The following is a 23,495-nucleotide window of genomic DNA, read 5'->3' as shown; positions in this document are numbered from 1 at the left end:
ATATACAGCAGTAGAGATAAGGAGCTGAGTCACAGTATTGGCAGGAATTGTCTAGAAACTTACAAGTTAATGTTGGTAGTGAAGCAACTTTGGATCCTAAATTATTTTCTAAATCCCACACTTTATTCCTCTCCTTTGAGGTCCAGAATAGACCTGTTACTGGGTTAGTGCAGATTTCCTTAGTTCTTTTTTTCCATCTATATTTTAACAACAAACTCTCATTATCAGAAGTTCTGGCAAATATAAAAAAAAAAGTGGAGAAACCAACGCTGTGGCTCTCAGTTTGGTATTCTTTCCACCATATCACTCACATCAAGGTATCAATCAAATTTGAATCTCCTTTATGCCTCCTTCCTATTCCAGCCTGGCTTAGAGAAAGTTTACAAGTCCACTCTTTGATAATTTTACCATACCATGATTGCTGTGAAAAATTCTTCTCTTTTACGTGATCTGTGTGAGTTGTGGAAAACATTTGACACCAACCAGTGGATGATCCAAGGGGTAAGCTCAAATTTCCCCAAATTTACAATACGCATTTTTTTACAGATGATCTAAATTATAAGTAGAGAAATGGGAAAGTATAAATATCTGAAGACCAACAGTGAGGATTACATAAAAGGTAAATTCTTTCATTCCTCCAAAATGCTCATCCTTACTAGCCACAATCCCAGGAAAAGCCACTCTGAGAATAGAATGTTGGGTGGAGAGGCAGCTCAACGGGGGAACAAGACAGAATGAAATGTGATGCTTGGAAGAGACAGCACTCAGCAGCAGCATCAGGGATGTATAAAAAGCAGACTGGCACGGAGGAGTGCATTCTTTTGGATGGATTCATAAGGGGGTGATTAGTATGAGAAAAATGTAGGGGTGTCATTTATCTTGATTGTCCCAAAGCCCTTGACAGAATGCTTTTCTGAGGACTCTCTCACAAGAAGTGAACTCAAATTGCCTTGAAAATTGGCTGATGAGTCCAAAATAAAGAAAAATGATAAACGGCAAATGCATCTAGTTCTAGGAAAGTAGCTGAATATGACAAAAGAATTGATATCATTTTTTTCATTTTCTCACATCTTCAAAAGTTACCTGAAGGTAGTTTTTTTTTTTTTTTTTTTTTTTTTTTTATTTTATTTTTGGGACAGAGAGAGACAGAGCATGAACAGGGGAGGGGCAGAGAGAGAGGGAGACACAGAATTGGAAACAGGCTCCAGGCTCTGAGCCATCAGCCCAGAGCCTGACGCGGGGCTCGAACTCACGGACCGCGAGATCGTGACCTAGCTGAAGTCGGACGCTTAACCGACTGCGCCACCCAGGCGCCCCCCTGAAGGTAGTTTTTTAAAAAAATATGCATTGAGTTAAACTTACTGGGTGTGAGGTACCTTGAATGCCGTGACTATTCTGAGCTGAAATAAGAAGAGTTTATGTTGCTTCTGGGAGCAAGAGGTGGTGAGATGCCATTTGGAGGCCAATGTATGAGAATTTCTGGTATGTTCTTTATTGTGGTATATAGGAATTTCAGGGCAAACTTTTAAATCAAGATAATTCTAGGAAATTCTGGACTTATTTATCAAGAAGTGAGATTTATGGGGTGCCTGGGCGGCTCAGTCCATTGAGCGCCCAACTCTTGATTTGGGCTCAGATCATGATCTCATGGTTTGTGGGATCAAACCCTATGTTGGGGTCTGTGCTGACAGTGCAGAGCCTGCTTGGGATTCTCTCTCTCTCTGTTCTGCCCCTCACACACACACTCTCTCTCTTTGTCTCAAAATAAATAAATGAATAAACAGTAAAAAAAAAAAAAAAAAAGAATCGATTAAAAAAATGAGATTTGTGATTTCCTGATAACAAAAAGTTGAGGATCCAGGATAAGGGAGTTGAGGATTGCTCGCACACGTCTTAAACATGATATAATGGTATAAACTTGGAGATAATAGAGCATATGAACATGGTTTCTGGTTTCTTTGATTCCCTTTTCCTCTCCCCTGAAGCCTTTTCTTCTTTTCATAACCTGAGAGATTTAAAAATGTCACCCAGATAATGTCATTACCCTTAAAACCCTTCAGTCTTCCATTGCTCTTTGAAAATAATTCAGAGATTTTGTTAATCATTGTGTTTTCTACCTGCTCCATCACTTACAGGTCTGGCATATTGTAGGAACTCAATGGCTGCTGAAAAAAATGGAAAAATTTAACGAATGATGAACGAATATAAATGCAGTGTAAAAATATTGCTGAATATTTAACCTGAGTTTTCTTCTTTTTTTTCTCCTGAGGTGTCTCTACCACAGCTGTAGGAATGTAGTGGCAATTCCTATCAATAAAAGTGATGAATGTGGCTGACAGACAATATGAACTTTCAAACATCAGGTTATATTTTTAGTGCCATGTCTGATTGGTTCACCAAAACCAAGAATGCATTACATTTGGACGACATTACACCCGTCAGGCCACTCTAAAGGTTATGCAAACTGTGATCTACATGACTTCAGATCTGAGAACAGAATCTGGGGATCTGAGAACTTTCTCACATGTAGGACATATGTGAGTTTTCAGTGCCTTGAAAGTAGGTACTTAGCTTTATTCATCTTCTGTTCCCCACAGTCTCTGTGATTATACCTAAGTCCAAGTTGGAAATTAATCTGTATTTGTTTGTTTAATGGAATTTGAAAATAATCATAAGTATTCTTGTAATATATATTCTCATTTTGAGATAATTCCAGTTTATAAACTAGTATTTTAATAATGCATAATTGGTTAGTGTATTTAAAAAATCCAAAGTGGAAAATCATAAAGGTGATTCTTATATACCTTAAAAATTTAACTTTTTAAAAAGTTTATTTATATATTTAATTAATTAATTAATTGATTTATTTATTTTTATGTCGAGCTACTTTGGGGGGGGGTTCAGAAAGAGGAGGACAGAGGATCCAAAGTGGGCTCCACACTGATAGCAGCAAGCCCGACATGGGGCTCAAACCCACAAACCATGCGATCGTGACCTAATTTGAAGTCGGTTGCTCAACCGACTGAACCACCAGGCACCCCAAGTTTATTTAGTTTTGAGAGAGACAGAGAGAAACATGATCTGGGAAAGGGCAGAGAGAGAGGGAGATAGAAAATCCCAAGGAGGCTCTGCACTGTCACCGCAGAGCCCAACGTAGGGCTTAAACTCACAAACTTTGAGATCACCACCCAAGCCAACATCAAGACTTCCATGCTTAGCCCACTGAGTCACCCAGGTGGTCCTTAGAAATTTAACCTTTAAGACATGAAGCGTACCTTTCTTCAGCAGTTTTTGACCTAGGGATCACGCCTATTCTTTGGCCATTTACATCCTATTCTTTGGGTCCATTGATAAAAGTTCTGACTTATTTGTATTATATTACAATCACCGCAAGCATAAGGCATGATCCTAAATTTGCATACTCTTGTAAGTAAAGTGAGAAGTGAGACACGCTACCAGTTCAGAATCCTTTTAGGTTTTTTATCTTTCTTTCCCTTAACCTTATACAGTTGCCTCTCCACAATTCTTTTGACAGCGGATATTTAAGTGAGTTGCCTATTTGGGGTGCCTGAGTGGCTCAGTCGGTTAAGCTCTGACTTCAGCTCAGGTCATGATCTCACAGTTGGTGGGTTCGAGCCCCGTGTTGGGCTCTGTGCCAATAGCTCAACCCGTGGAGCCTGCTTCAGATTCTGTGTCTCCCTCTCTCTCTGCCTCTGCCCTGCTTATGCTCTCTCAGAAACATAAATAACCATTAAAAAAAAAAAAAGAATTTAAGTGAGTAGCCTATTTTTTAATCTTTCCAAACTATTTCATTTCACATTGATGGAAACAATTCTATTTTTTTCCCAGGTGCATTTAATTAGCTTATTCAATAGCAATTTAACTTACATACTTGTAATAACCAGTACAATCAACATAAATAGATCAGAAATAGACATACTCTTTTTTTTTCATTTTTAAAGTTTATTTATTTATTTTGAGAGAGACAGAGTGTGAGCCAGGGAAGGGCAGAGAGAGAGAGACAGAGAGAGAGAATCCCAAGTAAGCTCTGCAGAGTCAGTACAAAGCCCAACGTGGGGCTTGAACTCACGAAACTGTGAGATCAGGACCTGATCCGAAATCAAGAGTCAGACACTTAACTGACTGAGCCATCCAGGTGCCCCAGACGTCAATTCTTAGTAAGCATATCACTCTCAAACAGAGGAGCAGAATGTCAACATTCTACAAGGTATATTAGTGTGACCATTCACTGTAGCGGAGAGCTGGGAGTAAGTGGGATCTGTTAATCTGAGGTCAGATTGGAGAACTATTGTTTTGTAATTGTAATTATGTTGTAAGTACATGATTACTAAATATTGTCTAAATAATGAATATAGTCAGAAGGAGTAAGTGCAGCATATCCTAAAGAGTCTCTTTTTTTTAGGCTACAAAGAACTTGACACTCTGGACACAGACTGATCTTAATTAATTTAGGGTATCAGTAGGGCTTTAAGAAGAGCCATTATATTTGTGAATCGGATCCTTTGCACACTAGTCATTTAAGAAAGTGTTGACAAAAAAAAATGTGTCTCAAGATGGTTTTCTGGAGCAAATGGAGGAAGTGTGAATTCAACTATACTTGTGAAATTCACAATCACGTGCACTTTGATGCTAATGGTTTTAATGAAAATAACTTTTGCATATTACATACTTAAAAGGGTTTCAGGAACACGATCTCATTTGAGCCTCATACCCTATGAGCTGAGTACTGTAGGCAGAGTCATTACCCTAGTTTCTGACATGAGGGATCTGAGACCCAAGAAAATTAAGTGATTTCTCGGTGATTTTATGACGTTAATACATAACAGTAACTCAAATCACATCACTTCATTTTTTTTTTTGTTTTGCTTTTCCCTGCAATTATTGTTGTGCAATAATTTGTCTTGAGCAGAATAAATTATCTTTGTTCAATAGGGGAAAAAAGCAATGAATGATCCTTTTTTCCGTTAACTCCATTAACATGCTTGCTACCTAAGGGTGCATCTCTCTGTATAGGTTTGTCTTCCCTAGACTGACCTACAGGAAAACAGTGATCATCTCCTCTTTGAATGCCAGTCCTGTAATTAATGGGACATATTAATTTGGCCGAGCTGAATTCCAAGAGATGGAGCTTTGCCCATTTTAGGAATAAGAATGCATAATAAATACTAAATAAAAGTTGGTATTTTATAAAAAAAAAAATAGAAGAAAAAACTAGGAGTTTTGAAATTTGGTATTTTATAAAAAGAAATAGAAGTAAAAACTTGGAGATTTGAAAAGGAAGAATATTTCAGTGCCATTTTAAGAGAACCTCAGGATTTGATGACATATAGTATTATCCTCACATTCTTAGGTTCTTCTGTTTACTTATTAAATCTTATTTTTCTATTTTTAATTCACCATTCTGCTCTTTATTAATTTCTTCATGCTACCTTCATTGTGTATTTTAATTATTCAAGCTACTTTAGTTGAATGTTCATTTATTTTATATTTTTAAAAATATTGAAAATATTTTTGTCAGGTCATGATATGAGTCTTATTCTTCTGGATTTGAAGAAATAATAGGAAGTTTTCATCTTTCTCTCCATGATCTGAAAACATTTAAATAACATAAAATTATTTATGTTAAGAGTTGGAAGAATTTTCTATGAAAACTGGCAGTTTAGGGAATAACTTTATTTCACTTATTCATTTTGGTCTGTGTAGGTTTCCTATATTTTCTGGATTTCTTTTGATAATTTATACTTTCCTAAAAAACTATCTGTTTTATTAATGGTTAAAGACTTACTTGCAGAGTTAAATAAAATAATCCTTTGCACAGTTAAAATTTTTTCTTTGTATATTTTTTTCTTTTATATTTTAATGTGTATTTGTGCTTCTCCCCACCCTTTTTTTTGTTTTTGTTTTTGTTTTTGTTTTTTGAGAGAGAGAGAGAGAGAGAGGGAGAGAGAGAGAATCTTAAGCAGACTCCATGCTCAGCATGGGGCTGGATCCTGTGATCCTGGTATCATGACCTGAGCCCAAATCAAGAGTCTGTTGCTCAACCAACTGAGCAACCCAGGCACAGCACCCCCTTTTTTTTTGTCTTAATGATTAGCGTATGGTATGTGTTTTAAAACAATTTTTCCACCCTCCTGCAAATAATTTACTTTCATCTATATTTACCAGTTCCAAGTTTTGTTTTCTATTTACTAATTCACCGATTTCTAGTTTCATCTTTATTCATTCCTTCATTCTGCCTTTCTTACGGGTTCGTTTGTTGCTATATTTTTCCGAGGTTCTTGAGCTGAATGCCTTATTTAACTTAATACATTATTATTTAGTGATGTGTTTAAGGCTATAAATTTTCTTCTTCTATGTACAGCTTTGATTATAAGTCTTTGTTTTGAAAATGTTTTTCTTTTTATTATTTTATAATTATTTGGTAATGTTAACCTTTATTTGTTCTTTCAATTGTAAATTTTGTGAGAAGTATTTTTATATTGAGCACCTACTATGGGCAGGTGCTATTTTTTTGGAATTTTTATTTTTTTTATTTTGAGAGAGAGAGAGAGAGAGAGAGAGAGAGAGAGAACATGAGTGGGGGGAGAGGGACAGAGGGAGAGAGATAGAAATCAGGTTCCACACTCAGCATAGAGCCCAATGTAGGCCTTGATCCCACAACCCTGGGATTATGACCTGAGCAGAAATCAAGAGTTAGACACTCAACAAACTGAGCCACCCAAGCACCCCTGTGGAAGGGAGTTTTTACATTTTAAAAAGGCTGTGATATTTGCTTTACATTTAAATTATATTTTTATTTCCCAGGTTATTGAAGTCTAGATGAAGAAAAGTGATCTGATTATTTGTACCTTTTGGTGTCTATTAATGTTTTCCTTGTTAACTTACAAATGATCTGTGGATACTTCATGGCGAATTCTCTATGGTAATATGCACAGTATATAGTATCATATCTATTATACATATATATACACACACACAATCTTTTATTTATCTCTCTCCCTCTCTATATATATTTGCTGTATTTCACCATAATATATATATAAACATATATTAGCATCATATATATATATCATTATAATTATATATATATATATATATATATATATATATATATATATATAATCTCAGAACTGGGGCACCTGGGTTGCTCAGTCGGTTAAGCATCTGACTTCAGGTCATGATCTCACAGTCCATGGGTTCGAGCTCCGCATCAGGCTCTGTGCTGACAGCTTGGAGCCTAAAGCCTGCTTTGGGTTCTGTGTCTCCTCTCTCTGACCCACTCCCACTCACACTCTGTCTCTCTCTCTCTTTCAAAAATAAATAAACACTTAAAAAATTTTTTTAAATTAAAAAAAAAACACAACTGTTACGTGACTCAGCATAATCCTTCAATTCCCATTATCTGAAGCTCCCATGATGCTGTTAAAGCAGGTTCTTAGTCCCCATTCCTATGGATTCTGGTTGAGTGAGTCTAAAACCTAGAGTCCCTCCTGCAATAAACATGCCTTCTCCTGAGTGGGAGATTGTAGTGACTTAGAAGAGAGCCCTTGTGTATGCAAATACTCTGTTTGACATTTGGTATGGACTTAGCTCATTTGACTTTGGTTAGAAGCAACACAACTGACCGTTTCTCTCCTCCCCATTTCTGATCTTTAGGCTGTTTTTCAGAGATACAGGTATTATGATATATTAGCACTCTGCCCTTTCTCCATTTTATTAAAACTTTGTTTGGGTTGTAGCCATTTCCCAATTGCATTTTCTCTATTTTACATTCATTAATTTCCCATTCTCGTGGTTTTAAAATGAGCTCATTTGCTCATCTTTTTCCATAAGTTCTTTAAAATTTTTAAATTCTGCTGTTTATCCTATTTAATCACTGGTCTATCTCATCTTTTATCTATTGTTTTATAAAGTCTGTGATTCTTTTAATTTTCTTGAGAGTGACCATAGAGGCTTTATCCTCTAAAAAATCTAGAATCAATCTCTTAACTCTAGCTTTGGTATGCTATACTTTATTTTCCAATGTTTAAATACTCTTCTTTCCTAGTTTTTCCACTCTTCCTGTATTATTTGTGTATCACAGGTTTATGTAAGTTTGATCACCCATGCCCGCAGATAGTGTGGTTTTATTCTTGGGTTTACCACCTATTTTCCAGGGAATTTTTCAGATCTGTCTCCTAAAATGCAAGCTGGACAATTTAGCTTTATAATACATCAGATTTTCCACATTTCAGGAATTCAGTAGTCCGAGATTGGTAGGAAGAAAGTTGAATCTTTTGTCAGTCACAGCTGGGTAATTTAATAAAATTTATGCAGATTTTCTCTGTGTTTGAATAGTGGTACCAAAGTCCATTTTGTAAAGGTAGAGAGTATCCTTTCCCGCCAAGGGGCATAGAAATCAGTTTTGGATTCACCTTCTTCATCATGAACTAATCACATTAGTGAGAGTGCTTGAGTGGAGTGCCCATGGTCTATCGACTTTTCTGTTTGGGAAGGTGTATATGTTTTCTTCACCATAGATAGCTGCCTTTTTTTGCTGTTGGTCAGGAGCTGTGAAAATGGCAGAAATTCATTTAGTGTTTCTCCTCTTGTTCATCCTTATTTTCACACTTTGCCCCTTTAAAACATGTTTGGATAACAATGCAGTCTGCAACAGTGCTATTTTCAAATAAAAAAAAAACTAAGGCATAGAGAGGTCAAGTAAGTGAGTTAATCAGCTTTAGAAATTGAGAGTGAATGCAGGGAACTCAGCTGTACAGCTGGGATCTCTACCACGGTGCTATATTTTCTTTCTGCTAAGATTTATTGAATGCTGATGATACAAAGCCCTGAACTGCCAAGACATTACAGAATGATTATAGGGAAAGCACAGAATTTTTAGATCTATAGGTAATACAGGAGCCTCATTTAGCCAAGGTGCTTACTATTCTCTCACTCTTATGGGTCTCTTGATTTGTATGCTTGCTGATATCTCTCTGTACCCATTCTCTTGTGGAAGTGCACATGGGCACTATAATAGCCAAAAGGCATTCAGCCAAAGAGAGCCGAAGGAGAACAGAGATATGAACTATCCACAAATGGAATAATCAACTTCTGGATATTTGAAAATCGATGAACTAGTATCAGGATTTCTTTGTTCATTTTATGGGAGATGTACTCAAGACTTTCTAGGAATAATCTAAGGTAGGATAGTTTTGTGGCACTTATTACAAGCCTTCTCTTTTAGATGTGCCCTGCGAAAGATATGATCAACCATTAATTGATCAAACATTCTGTTCAGGGTTTTCTTTTTAATTTCTAATTGAAGTTGATATTTTTCCAGGGTACAGGGAGCATAACGATTCAATTGGCTCAGGGAAACAAACAGAGCCTTTTCCTATAACTACTCAGTCGAAGGTCAGTTGCTAGGATTTGTTTTTCATCCTCCTGCGGTAAGGTATTTTCTTTTCTTTTTTCTTTAAGCTTGACATCAGTATGAGGGAGTTCAAGTTCCCTCTGCTATTTGCAATGATTGATTTTTGAAGCAGAGGAAACATCCTTTCACTGCATGAAGATCTGAGTCTACTAAGGCTTATGGAGGCACAGAGCATTTATATCAAAGTTTATTTCAGAGAGACTTGAGAAAACTTTTAAAGCCTACCCATATAGCCATGCAAATGTTCTTGAATACCTATAGACTATCAGGGATGGCAGAGACACAGCACATAACCCCTCCCTTTCTGCCTCTAAACCTGATAAGGGTCATTGGTTATAATAGCATATAACCATGCTATACTCACATCCAGCCTTTAAATAAAGGAGGTTAAGACTAAATGATCCTATAATGTAAGTAAGCAAGTAAAAAAAAAAAAAAACACCTATGTGACACCTCCCGCATGACACACCACCCAGAGGCCCTCACAATTCTTGATTTTTTTTTTTTTTGTCACTTACACCAGAGCCCTCAACCATCTTGGATTTTGTCATATCGTTTAACTCTTTTCCTTATAACACTAAGAAAACTTAAATAATAGTTGTAATTGCAATTGTTGAAAATACTGAATAGAAGTGGAGAGCAGGATATCTTGATCTGTCTTGAACTCGACTTCCTGGTTTTGATCAAATTACTGCCTTCCTTTATTCCATCTGGACTTCTTTTAGCCTTCTGGTCCTTCTGCACTACTATGGAGGTCCTCGCTGTAAGAGCAACTCTTTTCTTTTTTTTTTTTACTGAGAATCTACTATGTTCTACTCATTTTACATCATCACCTTTCATCCCTCCAAGAATGCTAGCAGTCATTTATGAGTAATTCTGTTAAGAAATAAAGAAACTGAGGTTGAACTGGAAGGTTGTGGAGCCTTTATATGGACTTGAGTCTTGACTCAGAGACTCATGTTCCCTTCAGTGTCCTCTCACTCAGAGTAACTATGGGAGTTGCAATTCATATAGAAAGGAAGGATCTTTTTAAAAAATTTATTTATTTAAATTCAAGTTAGTTAACATACAGTGTAATATTGGTTTCACGAGTAGACGCAAGTGATTCATGACTTACATACAACACCCAGGGCTCATCCCAACAAATGCCCTCCTTAATGCCCATCATCCATTTAGCCCATCCTGCCACCCAACACCCCTCCAGTAATCCTCAGCTTGTGTTCTCTTTATTTAAGAGTCTCTCTATGGTTTGCCTCCCCCTGTGTTTTTATCTTATTTTTCCTTCCCTCCCCCTATGTTCATCTGTTGTGTTTCTCAAAGTTCACATATGAGTGAAATCATATGATATTTGTCTTTCTCTGAATGACTTATTTTGCTTAGCATAATACACTCTAGGTCCATCCATGCTGTTGAAAATGGCAAGGTTTCATTCTTTTTGATCATTGAGTAGTATTCAATTGTATATATACACCACACCTTCTTTATCCATTTATTACTCAATGGACATTTGGGCTCTTTCCATAATTTGGCTGTTGTTGATAGCGCTACTACAAACATTGGGGTGCATAGGCACCTTAGAATCAGCAGTTTTGTATCCTTTAGATAAATTCCTAATAGTGCAATTTTTGGGCTGTAGGGTAGTTTTATTTTTAAGTTTTTGAGGAACCTCCATACTGTTTTCCAGAGTGACTGCTCCAGTTTGCATTCCCACCAACAGTGCAAGAGGGTTCCCCTTTCTCCATGTCATTACCAACATCTGTTGTTTTCCTGTGCTGTTAATTTTAGCCATTATGACTAGTGTGAGGTGGTATCTTATTGTAGTTTTGATTTATATTTCTCTGATCATGAGTGATGTTGAGCATATTTCATGAGTTTGTTTGCCATCTCGGTGTCTTTTTAGAAAAGTGTCTATTCATGTCTACTGCCCATTTCATCCCTGGATTTGTTTTTTGGGTGTTGAGTTTGATAAGTTCTTTATAGATTTTGGAGACTAACCCTTTATCTGTTATGTCATTTGCAAATATCTTCTCCTTTTCTGTCAGTTGCCTTTTAGTTTTGTTGCTTGTTTCCTTCATTGTGCAGAAGCTTTTTATCTTGATGAGGTCCTGATAGTTCATTTTTGCTTTTATTTCCCTTGCTTGTGAAGACATGTTTAGTAAGAGGTTGCTGCAGCCAAGGTCAAGAAATTGCTGCCTGTTTTCTCCTGTAGGATTTTGAGGGTTTCCTGTCTCACATTTAGATCTTTCATCCATTTTGAATTTATTTTTGTGTATGGTGTAAGAAAATGGTCCAGTTTCATTCTTCTGCTTGTTGCCGTAAAGTTTTCCCAACACCATTTGCTGAAGAGACTGTCTTTTTTTCCGTTGGATACTCTTCCCTGCTTTGTCGAAGATTAGTTGGCCATAAATATGTGGGTCCATTTCTGGGTTCTCTATTCTGTTCCATTAATCTATGTGTCTGTTTTTGTGCCAGTACTATACTGTTTTGATGATTGCAGCTTAATAATACAGCTTAAAGTCTGGAATTGTGATGCCTCCAGCTTTGGTTTTCTCTTTCAATATTACTTTGGCCATTTGGGGTCTTTTCTGGTTCCATAAAAATTTTAGAATTGTTTTTCTAGCTCTGTGAAGAATTCTAGTGGTATTTTGATAGGGAGTGCATTGATTTCTTTGGATAGTATAGGCATTTTAATGATATTTGTTCTTCTAGCCGATGAGCATGGAATGTTTTTCCACCTCTTTGTGTCTTCTTCAATTTCTTTTATAAGTTTTCTATAGTTTTCAGTATACAGATCTTTTACCTCTTTGATTAGGCTTATTCCTAGGTATCTTCTCATTTTTGGTGCAGTTGTAAATGGGATCAATTTCTTGATTTCTCTTTCTGTTGCTTCATTATTGGTGTTATAGAAATACAATTGATCTCTGCATGTTGACTTTATATCCTGCAAGTTTGCTGAATTCACACATCAGTACTAGCAGAAAAAAAAGAATCTTTATGCAGGTAAAAGTTTGCAAGGTCTGGAGAGGATATCTATAAAACTATCACAAACAAATACAGTTAAATATTTTTCATATAGGTTCACAGTTAGGTTTTATAAACTTTATTTTCTCAGGTTTTACTTTGTGCATGGTCTATTTCTATGTAGCATGACCTGAAAATAATGAATTAATATTCAAAATCCAATGACTCTCATATCAATGTAGATATCAAATCCAGATAATATAAGTAGGTCTTTATGCTTTTGGAAAGGAGAAACAAAGAGGCAAAGTTTATGTAAACAGGATTCAAAAAACTTCCCCAAAGCAGTAGGGGGATCTCTAAGTTTTATAAACAGGAATACACATTTGAACAGTTTATAAATCATAAATCCAGTGTGTCTCTTTTTCAGGGAACACATGGATTCTCTTTCCTTTTTTTTGTTTTTTTTCAAAGTCTATTTATTTTGAGAGAGAGAGTGGGGGAGGGGCAAAGAGAGAGAGAGAGAGAGAGAGAGAGAGAGAGAGAATTCAAGCAGACTCCATGCTGTCAGAGCATAGTGATCACAAACTGTGAGATCCTAACCTGAGCTGAAATCAAGAATTAGACACTTAACCAGATGAGCCACCCAGGAGCCCACGGATTCTTTTCTCAATGGGTAATTAGCGATGTGTGCATTAGTCAGTGCCACCCCTTCTGTTTCATTTCTTTTGGCTAGGAAGTTTATAATTATTTGTATTTGGAGGTCTTTCCTATAATGCTATTTGAAGCTGAGAACTACATGTGACATTTGAGGTAGGAAGAGAGAAGAGGAAGATAAAATTAACATTAGGTGCAAGCGGAGAAGGTGCTTGGGACATTGAGAAAGGTGAAAGAAAGATTTTGAGCATCCTAGCCTCAAAATCAAAGAAGGAGAGGGGTGATTACTAGAGTCAGATACTATGTAGAGTTCAAAGGTAAGAATTGGGATAAGAGACATTTGGATAGTTAGAAGAGCAATCATCTGTTTCAATAATGCCATTTTAGTATTCATTGATAGATGTAAATGCTGAATTCAAAGAATTAAGAAGGGAGAAATAAAAGGGATGTATCCATGAGGGCTGTGGTTATATTTACTCTTTCATTTTCCTGATATTATTTCCTAATGATCCAACTTAAGGTCTTCTAAAATTGATTTATGTACATATGTGGTCATTGACACTGAGGTGATTGAATTTATAGAAAAAAGCATTTTTAAACTAAAGCTAGATTCCCCCCTCAAAGCTGAAAAGATTGTTTAATTAGGACCATTTTGAGCATAGAATTTATTCTACAAGGCACAACCTCATTGGGTATCCTGACTAAGTAACCTTGTATAGAAGGAGATAGATGGTTGGTTCAGATACAGGAGGTGAACTGAGAGTAAATGAAGCAGCAAATTATAGAAAAGATGCATTGCCTACATTGTGTTATTTTTTCTTCTATACCCCCTTCCCCCATCTATAAAACACAATGAGCTTATTAGGATTAGGTGTACATGGTTCCCCTTTGTGGACTACTAAACAGACCAGACCTAGAAGTTCTGTCAATTAAGCCTCCAAAATAAGGCAGGCTGCATTTCTACAGTGACAACACTGATCACATGGCCTGGAAATACCAGATGAAAAGCTGTTTTAAGGAAGGGGGCAGTCAGACCTCTAGAGCATGTACTATGTTTCTATATAATTAGAACTAGGAACCAAGATCAGATGGAGAGTGACAATGTCTAAAATTGAACTTTTCTGATGGCTAGGGAAAATTATCCAGATGACCAGGGCATACTGACTCTAAATTGGGAGACCTGAGTTCAAGCCATGGTGTCATTTATGTGATTATGAACAAGCTACTTAACCTCCTGATGTGTTTCTTCCTTGCACAGATGACTAAGGACATCATGACATCTGGACCAGCATCCTACAGAATTATAGAAATGGTCAAATATAAACCTCAAGCAACTACACATGAAAAGTGTTAGTACTTATGCTTTGATCTCTCCAATGCTTGGATTTATATTTGGCTTTAGGAATATTTTCTGAAAAGATCTGGCAACCTAGAAAATGTTAGTGATTAAGAACTTTTTAAAGAATATCATTTCAGGATGCCTGGATGGCTCAGTAGGTTAAACGTCCGACTCTTGGTTTCACTTCAGGTCATGATCTGACAGCTTGGTGGGTTTGAGTCCCATGTTGGGCTCTGTGCTGGCAGAATGGAGCCTGCTTGGGATTCTCCCTTTCTGTGTCTCCACCCCTCCCCTGCTGTGCTGTCTCTCAAAATAAATAAATAAACTAAAAAAAAATCATGGGCACCTGGGTGGCTCAGTCGATTAAATAGACGACTTTGGCTTAGGTCATGATCTCACAGCTTGTGAGTTCAAGCCCCACATAGGGCTTTCTGCTCTCAGCTTCAGCTCTTCTGTCTCCCCCTCTTTCTGCCCCTCTGCCACTCAGGCTGACTCTCTCTCAAAAATAAACATTAAAGAAATTTTTTTTAAAGAACATCATTTCATTTAAAATAGCAAAAACCAAAAAACAAAATTAAAAACACAACCATACCACAAACAAACAAACAAACAAACAAACAAACTGAACTAGGAGAGAAGTCATTTGTCCAAGTAGCAATTTGTACAAATAGTGAATTGAAAACTCTAGATTAAACTGTATTCTTGAACTTCCAGAGTTTTGCATATTCATACAGCATGGCCAAAGGGTACTTAATACATAAGTATATCAATGAGAAAATGAAAGTAAGAGCAATATTTTTCAAATCCGGTCAGGACCATCTTTTTATGAAATGAAACCACCTTCTAATATTTTATTTAGAGCGTTAGTACCTTACCATCTCTCTTCTATGAGGACTGCTATCCAGCTGCAACAAGAATAGCCATATTTCACCCTTATCCTGCCCTCTTGAATGGATCTGCAATGGAATGGTCCAGATAGGAACAAGTACCCCTAAGAAATGGCCTGGGCATTTGCTGTCTGGATTCATGAGGTATAAGCTATGAAACTGGGTGGCTGTTAGTGTCCACATTTCCTGCCATAAATTTCTGGATACCTACAGAGGTGGTTTGGAGAGACCAGAGAGGGGAGGGGAAGGGAGGAGAGTGGCGTGCAATGGGGAGTAGGAGAGGGGCAGGAGGAAAGAAAGCTACTGTGTAAAGTGGACAGAAAACCAGTGTGAAGCTCAGATCTTTTTACATTTCAGGCCAGACCATTTCCAGAAATTTATTCACCAGACTAGTTTTTCTCTTTTGGATTTGCTGATAGACATACTGGTTAACAAGGGGGTTTGGGGTCAACTGAACTGAACTTGAATTCTATAGCCACATTACTGGCTCTGTGACTTCAGGAAGGTTATTTAAACCCTAGAGCCTTACTTCCTTAATCTGTATAAGGAGATAAGTGGTCCTTGCCTTGTAAAGTCTTTCTAAAGCTTAAATAGGATACTGTGTATAAAATGCTTACTTCAGGCCTTGTATATCCTAAACACTTAGTAAATGGTAACTATTAGAAACTCATAGATTTGTGGATTTAGCACTGATTTTAGGATTAGTGCTAGAGTAGAAAGGATTCTTTCTTAGGAACCATCTGACCCACTGATTCTTATAAGACCCTTTAGAGTCCTAAGTGTGCTTTATAAGTGCATTGGGAGGGGGGCAGGCAACCTAGTGATAAAATGTGAGAACTCTGCATCTCAACTTCTTCAAACAGAATGTCTCTATTTTTATCTGTCCTATTTTGCTCTTCCTACTTAAAAAAATAATATGAGTTCAGCAAAAAAAAATAATTGAAAAAATATTCAATTTTATAAATGAGCAATTTTATAAATGAGAAAATAGATGATGTGAGTTGAGTGGTTTGCTTCATTGCCCATCTTGTGGCATTATTCTGGTCAGTGCACAAGCCCCTCATCAATATTAGCAAACCTGAGGGGTGTTGGTATCATCATTGGGCCACCTTCATAGTAATTCCCCAGATACAAGACTACAGTCGAGAGTGGGTCTGATCTGAGTGCCAGAGTTTGACGGAAGTTACAGATGGGGTCTTCAGTGGAATTAATCATCTACCACTGTAAAGACAATGTGTAGACAATTTAAAAGATGATGATGACTAAACCCATTCTGTAGAATACAAACTATTCCGTTCTCACAAGTTAATTTAGGCATAATTTAAAAAAAGGAACTCTGAAGAATTTAAAACAGGGTTTAAAATTAACTTCCGATTCTTATTGGAAATTGGTAAAAATCCTTCGTCATGTACAATTAAGGGAATTGTCTCTGTTACGGTCCAGTCTCCATGTCTCTTCATCATTCATGTTTTGCTGATATAGTTAACATCCTACCCCAGACTGGATGACGTTTTCACTTTCTTCAATCAAGCTTTTAGTCATAATTACAGTGAAATTTTGGTCTCTGCATCTGCAATTGCTCAAAGAATATACTGTAAATCAACTGATTTCTAAGAAAGCTTCAATTCTGAAAAATGCCTGTTGCCAGTGAGGAAATCATCGTGCTTAAGATGACATTAATAGACAATGTTTATTGAGCACTGTGGTGCCTCAGCTAGGCTACAGATGGACAGGAAGAGAGCCACTCCCAACACATGTACATGCTTCAAGGTTACATTAAGTTCCTGATTTAATTAGCCAAAGATACAAACCTAATCAGAAGGGAGGTAGTCACACGTAATAGGAGTATATGGAGCACATCTCAACATGGCTTCCTTGCTTCCCCACAAAATATAACAGGAGCCCACAGCTGCCTGAGGCGGTGTCCACACAAAGGAGGACAAATCATTCTTGCCATGCCACTGTGCTTTCATATTCAGGGTTTACATCATTTTCTGGAAGGATTTCTATAATAACCTATTTGCTTCTTGAACCTAACTCAGTGTCTCCAAGATCTCCTATTTCACCAGGGATCAAGCAGTGTTAGGGTCTGGATGCCCCAGAATGGAATATCTGCTTCTGAGTTTCCAGGGTTCTGGGAAAGCATCTGTTCCAGTGAATATTCACCGGGTACCCCCATTCTGTGGTGCACTCTCATGCAACATATCATTGAATCCCCATGCAAAACTATTATAGATTCACAGTCACTATCCATAGCCTCAGGCTCACCTAACTTTTTAAATTCAGAACTTCCAAATTTTAGACGGACTATATGGTACACATAACATGCATCTAATTTGGGCCCCTCTCCTCCTGCTGTGACATTTGGGGCAGTACCTGTAAGTACTCGTACTCACTTTATATGTGGAATAAAGAAAGACTATGAATTGCCTTACCTCGGTCCAGTCAGAATTTGCTGCAAATGAATTTGTGCCAATTGTGTGAATAATCATTTTGTTCTAGGAACATTTTGGGTGTTGCAGTACAGATCAGGGTTTGTTGGCCTATACTATTACATTCATTCTGCAACGATGGAATTGAAGTTTAGAGACTTTAGCAACTTGCCCAAGGTTACAACTTGAGTAGGGGGAAAATCCAGACCTAAGTCTGCCTAAATTCCAAGTTTGCTTCTTTAATAACAATGCTACAACCTACATTGACTCTCTTTCAGTTGGAAGGAAGTTTCCCTTTTCTGAGTCTTTCTAATAGGGTCGGGTCTAGAGAGAGGGCAGTGAGGTACTCACTTTGGGTGCAAGATATAAGGGAAGATGCCAAACCGCTCAGTTATCAAGATAAAACATTTAAAATTCAGTATAAACAATTTAAATTAATGAAAACAAATCCCTGATGAACCAAATATAAAACACTGAAATCAAGATGTGATCAGTGTTACTAGTTTTTCATTTGGTCTCAAGACTCCAACGTGGCACCACTTGGCATTGTTCTCTGATTAAAGTCAGTACTGCTCTTTCTCTTTTCTCACTGCAGTAAAAGGGAGTATGACAACACATTCGCTTTGGCAAGAAGGGTGACTCCATGGTAGGGTCCAGGAGAAGCAGTTCTCCAATGTACAAAATTCATGAATATCCCTACACTCCCTGATTACCAGGGTTAAAAATCCCTTCTGGCTACTGAAACCCAGACATGATTGTTGAACTGTTTTATCCCAGCCTCTGTTACACAAAGAGAAGGGCTGTTATTTTTCATAGATATTTCAACAGAGTTGAGGGATTGGAATAGAAATGTTTAAGTCGGTTTACTTTCAAGTTCATGATTGTTATCAATCAAGATTCAGTAGAAAACAGAATCCACTCCAGTGAAAAGAATTTAATGAAGGAATGAATTTCTGGGTCACGGAACAGAGAGGGTATTAGACACTGAGAGATAAGCAACAGCGGAAAGCTGATACCACCCTCTGGTCTAAAGGGAAACAGGCAAAAAAAAAAAAAAAAAAAAGTGTTCCCAGAATCAGAGAGAGCTTGAGCAGTGAGGAGGGACTGCCAAGAAAGAGCTGTGGTTGTGGAGGGGCACCATCCAAAGCAGGGAGGAAGAGGGGAACCCAACCTCTAATTCCCCTAATTGGTAGGGCTTAGCTGGAAGGGGGTCTGCTGGTGCACGGGGATCAGTCTCCTGGGGCACAGAGAAAGGCATCAAAGGGAGGAGAGAGAATCTGGGGCAGGGAAAAACTGGAAAAAAAACCACACAATGCGTTTTGTTCATTGATTTTCACAAGCTCAGATTCCTATCAAGGTCCTCCTGTCTTTTGGTGACAGAGCCAAGGAACTATTTGTTGAAAGTAGGAGGAATGCAAAGATGGTCACCATTTAATGTTATCACTACACTGCTTTTATGCAGAATTGTTATTGATTGCACAGTGTTATTCCCATTGTGCAAAAGAGAGACTGATTTCGTTCTTCTGTTTTCTTAATCATAAGAACAATTAAATTGCATAGAAAAGAGAAACGTTTATGCTAATGTGAGTCTGCAATATGACTTAGATTTCTTTATTTTCCCATCCAAAACGATAAGAAAAAGAATAGAAAAGAAGGCACTGAAGATTTAAACACTAAATAATCCTTCTGAATCAGCAAAGACACAGAAGGGCTCAATGGGGATTTAAGTGAGTAGCTATTTTTGTACATATTTTAAGAGCATGGTTAAGGAGTGATAGTCATTTATTTGGTATGACTCATGGTCACTGACGTGGACACATTCTCTAAATATATGAGAAATCTAACCTGGGGTAACTATAGATTCATTTTCCATACATATGACTACACTGAGATATTATTTACTCTGGTATTCTGATGAGTAAGGAGGATGAAGAGGATGAGAGCAAATAGTTACTTGCCCTTGAGGATGACAAAGGAGATATTCTACTGTGGCGGCAGAACTCTTAGTTCTGGCCTCTTTTCACACCTTCAAGTTTTATGCCATAATTTATGACAAAATTTTTTCATTGATCTCTTCTAACGCCATGTTCTTTCTACTGCTACAGGGCTCAGTTCCCCCTGGGTCACCTGGATCATAACAATGGCCCACTTTTTAAATGTCCTTATGGTAGATTTGGATAAAGTACCTGAGATTACTATAAGTCATCACATAAAAAAATGCTATTAAAATTTTCCCTATAATAATATAAGATAAAGAACATAGGTATTTCAAAAAGTAGTTTTCAGGCTACCTACCTTATTGGTAGGATTTATTTCATGATGATAGCACTATTTCCTCCTTTGTGTGGACATTTAACCATATTTGAAATATTCAGTTTCTTTTTCTGCCTCAGCTTTTCCCTTTCCACTTTGATAGAATTAAACATTTGATTTTTGCATTTTTCTTTTTTTCTTTCAGAGACTCACAAAGGAAGAGATACTGAAGTGAATTTTCAGGACAAATTGGTTTTGGAAATGCTGATTCATTAAATTATGTATAGCCAATGTTTATTATAATTTTTTATATAACATTGGGTTCTATGCTGAGAATTTAAAAATACATAAGGCTTGGGCCCTCATTTCCAGAAATATCAAGTGTAATGAGGGAAGTAAACATATAAAGATAATTTCATCTAATGTGTTAAGGATAATAAGCAAAGTACAAATACATTTCCCTGGATACAGGCATTCTGAGCCAAGGTTCATAAACAATTAATAGAATAAATTCGAATTCTTTTCTTTAAAACAGCATGGTAGTAGTGATTAAATACTATACATGCATAAGACAGAATAGCTTGTCACATAAGCATCCGATACATGGTTATTATTTACTGATGTCAAAAAATTACTCGCACCCTTCTAAATTATTTGCACCCTTCCAAAACTTTCTGTTAGGCGATCACAAGGGTCCTCATTGCTCAGTTAAACAGAGCTGACACAATTATAAACTCTAAATATGCAAGTATATACTTACAGAATCATGAATTTTATTTTATACTGTAACTGACTCACACCCATTTTGAAGACAGAAATACTGAGGTTTAGGTGGTTTAAGTGGCTTGCCCAAAGCACTGAGCTGTTTAGAGAACCCATGTCTGCTAATCCTGAACAGGGCCTCGCACTTCAGAGTATGCCTGTCTCCCTACTCACCTCACCTCCTACCTGTAATTTCCATCTGCATTAGAAATGACCCTCTTCTCAGAAACATTTCTGATTCATGCTCCTTTGACGGTGAAGCTGGGCTATTCTAGCATTGATGAAGTGTGAATGAGAAGCTGTTATTAATACAAACAGAGGCACCCTCTGGGTATTATGCAGTTATCAGATCAAGCATCAAAATAGGAAACTACAAAAACAACTAATGAAAACAAAATGAATATTGTTAGCTAAATTAATGCTGTCATCTTCCCCAAATGTGCCTTCAAATGAAATGGTCCAACAGCAAAAATAGAACAAGCCGGGAACACTTAGTTCTACAGTGTAGAGGATTTGAAACACAGACTTATTCTCCAATGTGTTAAATCGCTCAAGTATCAGTGGCAAGTGGCTATTAGCATGTGAGGACCCCAGAAAAATCCAGTATGCCCCTTCCCATGATTTCCCATAGACCTACAGCATAAAACAACAGCCACATCAATAAAATGAATCTGGGTTTTGGAGCCTGACCCAGAGATACCTTCTCTGCCTCCTGCTCACCTACCTGCTTTAGGAATTTTAGGGGCACTGCCACTGTCCCCTTCCAATGCCAAAATATTTGGCTGCCTCTGCAGCTGTGCTTCAGAGCGAGAGGAGTGCCAAATCAAGAAAGAATATTGCTGTGCATATGTATTTGTTGAAACGAAGCAATGCTCCTAAGAGTAGTAAAATTAGTATCTGTGCCTATTAAATTCATTTTCTCTCCTTTTCAATTCAGTGCCATCCTGTTAGTGGTTTATCCCTTTGTGGCCCATGGATATGTGGTGAAACACTCTAGAGTTTCTGTGTGCTGGAAGAGATTGATGATTGCGGAGCATAGATTTATAAGAGAGAGTCTTTGTTTGAGTGACTGATTGAAAGGCATTGTGATATTAATTGCTTTAACGCCTTCAAATCCCAAACATTGTTTACCATTTTACTTGATTTGCACTAAGAATTTGGAGGTAAGAAAGCTATTTGTGTTTGGCATCCAATGGTCACAGTCCAGTAGGAGATACGGACAGGTATTACTGACTAGTATGGGAGATGCTGTAACATCGGTGGAGAAAGAGAAAAGGGTTCCATAATGAAGGTATAGGCAGATGTGTGGGATGGTGGGGTGGGATTCCTCAGAGAAACCAGGACAGCGATTGGCACCTGAACTAACCCTTGAGGAATAAGTACGAATTCCCTGCACAAGAGCAAAAGTATTAAAAACAGGGAATGTGGCACGCAAGGGCTGTTTCGGACCCTGTGATAAAAATGGCTGCTTCGAGGGCTTTTGGAAAAATTGAAGATTTGTCACTTTGTTTCCTGGTGTTCATGTATTCTACCTGGAAGAAAATAAATTAGTGGCATTGTGAAAAATAAGAAAAACCAAACAAGACATATGTTCCTGCCGTCTTTGGGGCCTAAATACATATCATCATAAACTTTTTACACCGAGGGCACACTTGAACTATGCTCGCTTGAGACATTATAAAATTGTCGGAATATTGCAGAATCTCACTGACCATCACCAATCAGGACAGGCGGCTAAAATTTTTAAAGACATTTTTATATTCTGATAAAGGATTGATGCTTGTGCCATTTCATAATCATACACCTTTCCAAATAGGATTCCAGTACTGTTTTTTTTTTTTTTTAATTCTTTTTTTTTTTTTTTCAACGTTTTTTTTTTATTTATTTTTGGGACAGAAAGAGACAGAGCATGAACGGGGAAGGGGCAGAGAGAGAGGGAGACACACAGAATTGGAAACAGGCTCCAGGCTCCGAGCCATCAGCCCAGAGCCTGACGCGGGGCTCGAACTCACAGACCGTGAGATCGTGACCTGGCTGAAGTCGGACGCTTAACCGACTGCGCCACCCAGGCGCCCCAGGATTCCAGTACTGTTAATTCTTAGACGACGTGGTGCCGGCTCATGTTGGATACGAAATTTCATGCTGAAATTCTCTGATGTGCTTCTCAATTTGACATTTGAAATGCCTCAGGAGAATTTCCTAGTCAGTGAGCTTGCATAATTTTGAGTTACAGAAATTAAAGGAACTGCTATCCACACAAATGATGTTTTTTAATATGTAGAAAAAGAGTCCTCTACTGGCTCAGTAGATTGCAGTGAATATAAATTCTGGGAAATTTCTTTGATAAGATATGGATACCTGGGCTTAGAAAGTTTTACCAGGAAACTACCTGAAAACTCAAAGACACAGAGTGTAAATTCTGCACAAATAAGGGCCATATTAAGAAAGTTCCCCATTTAGAAACCCTTAAAATGAAGTTTAGAGATGGGCCTTTCAACTACTCACATCACTTGGCGTTAGATGTCCTAATTACTAACAGGGAAGTCTGGAAACCGCTTGGCTTACAGCACAGGGATATGTGAGCTTTGGTGAATGCATCCATTAATAGTACAAGTGTATGGACACTGGGTGTGGTATATCATAAACTTATCAAGATACCTTTCATTACTTTTTTTTTTAAAGGCTCTTTGCCAAAATTATTGAAAGAACCAAGTGTTCTATAGCAATTTGGGACTTATCAAACATTTTCTTTTTTTTCTTTCTTTCTTTTT

Source organism: Neofelis nebulosa, chromosome 6 (genome assembly GCF_028018385.1).
Source record: "Neofelis nebulosa isolate mNeoNeb1 chromosome 6, mNeoNeb1.pri, whole genome shotgun sequence".
Classification (NCBI taxonomy): Eukaryota; Metazoa; Chordata; class Mammalia; order Carnivora; family Felidae; genus Neofelis; species Neofelis nebulosa.
This window is presented reverse-complemented; position numbering follows the sequence as displayed.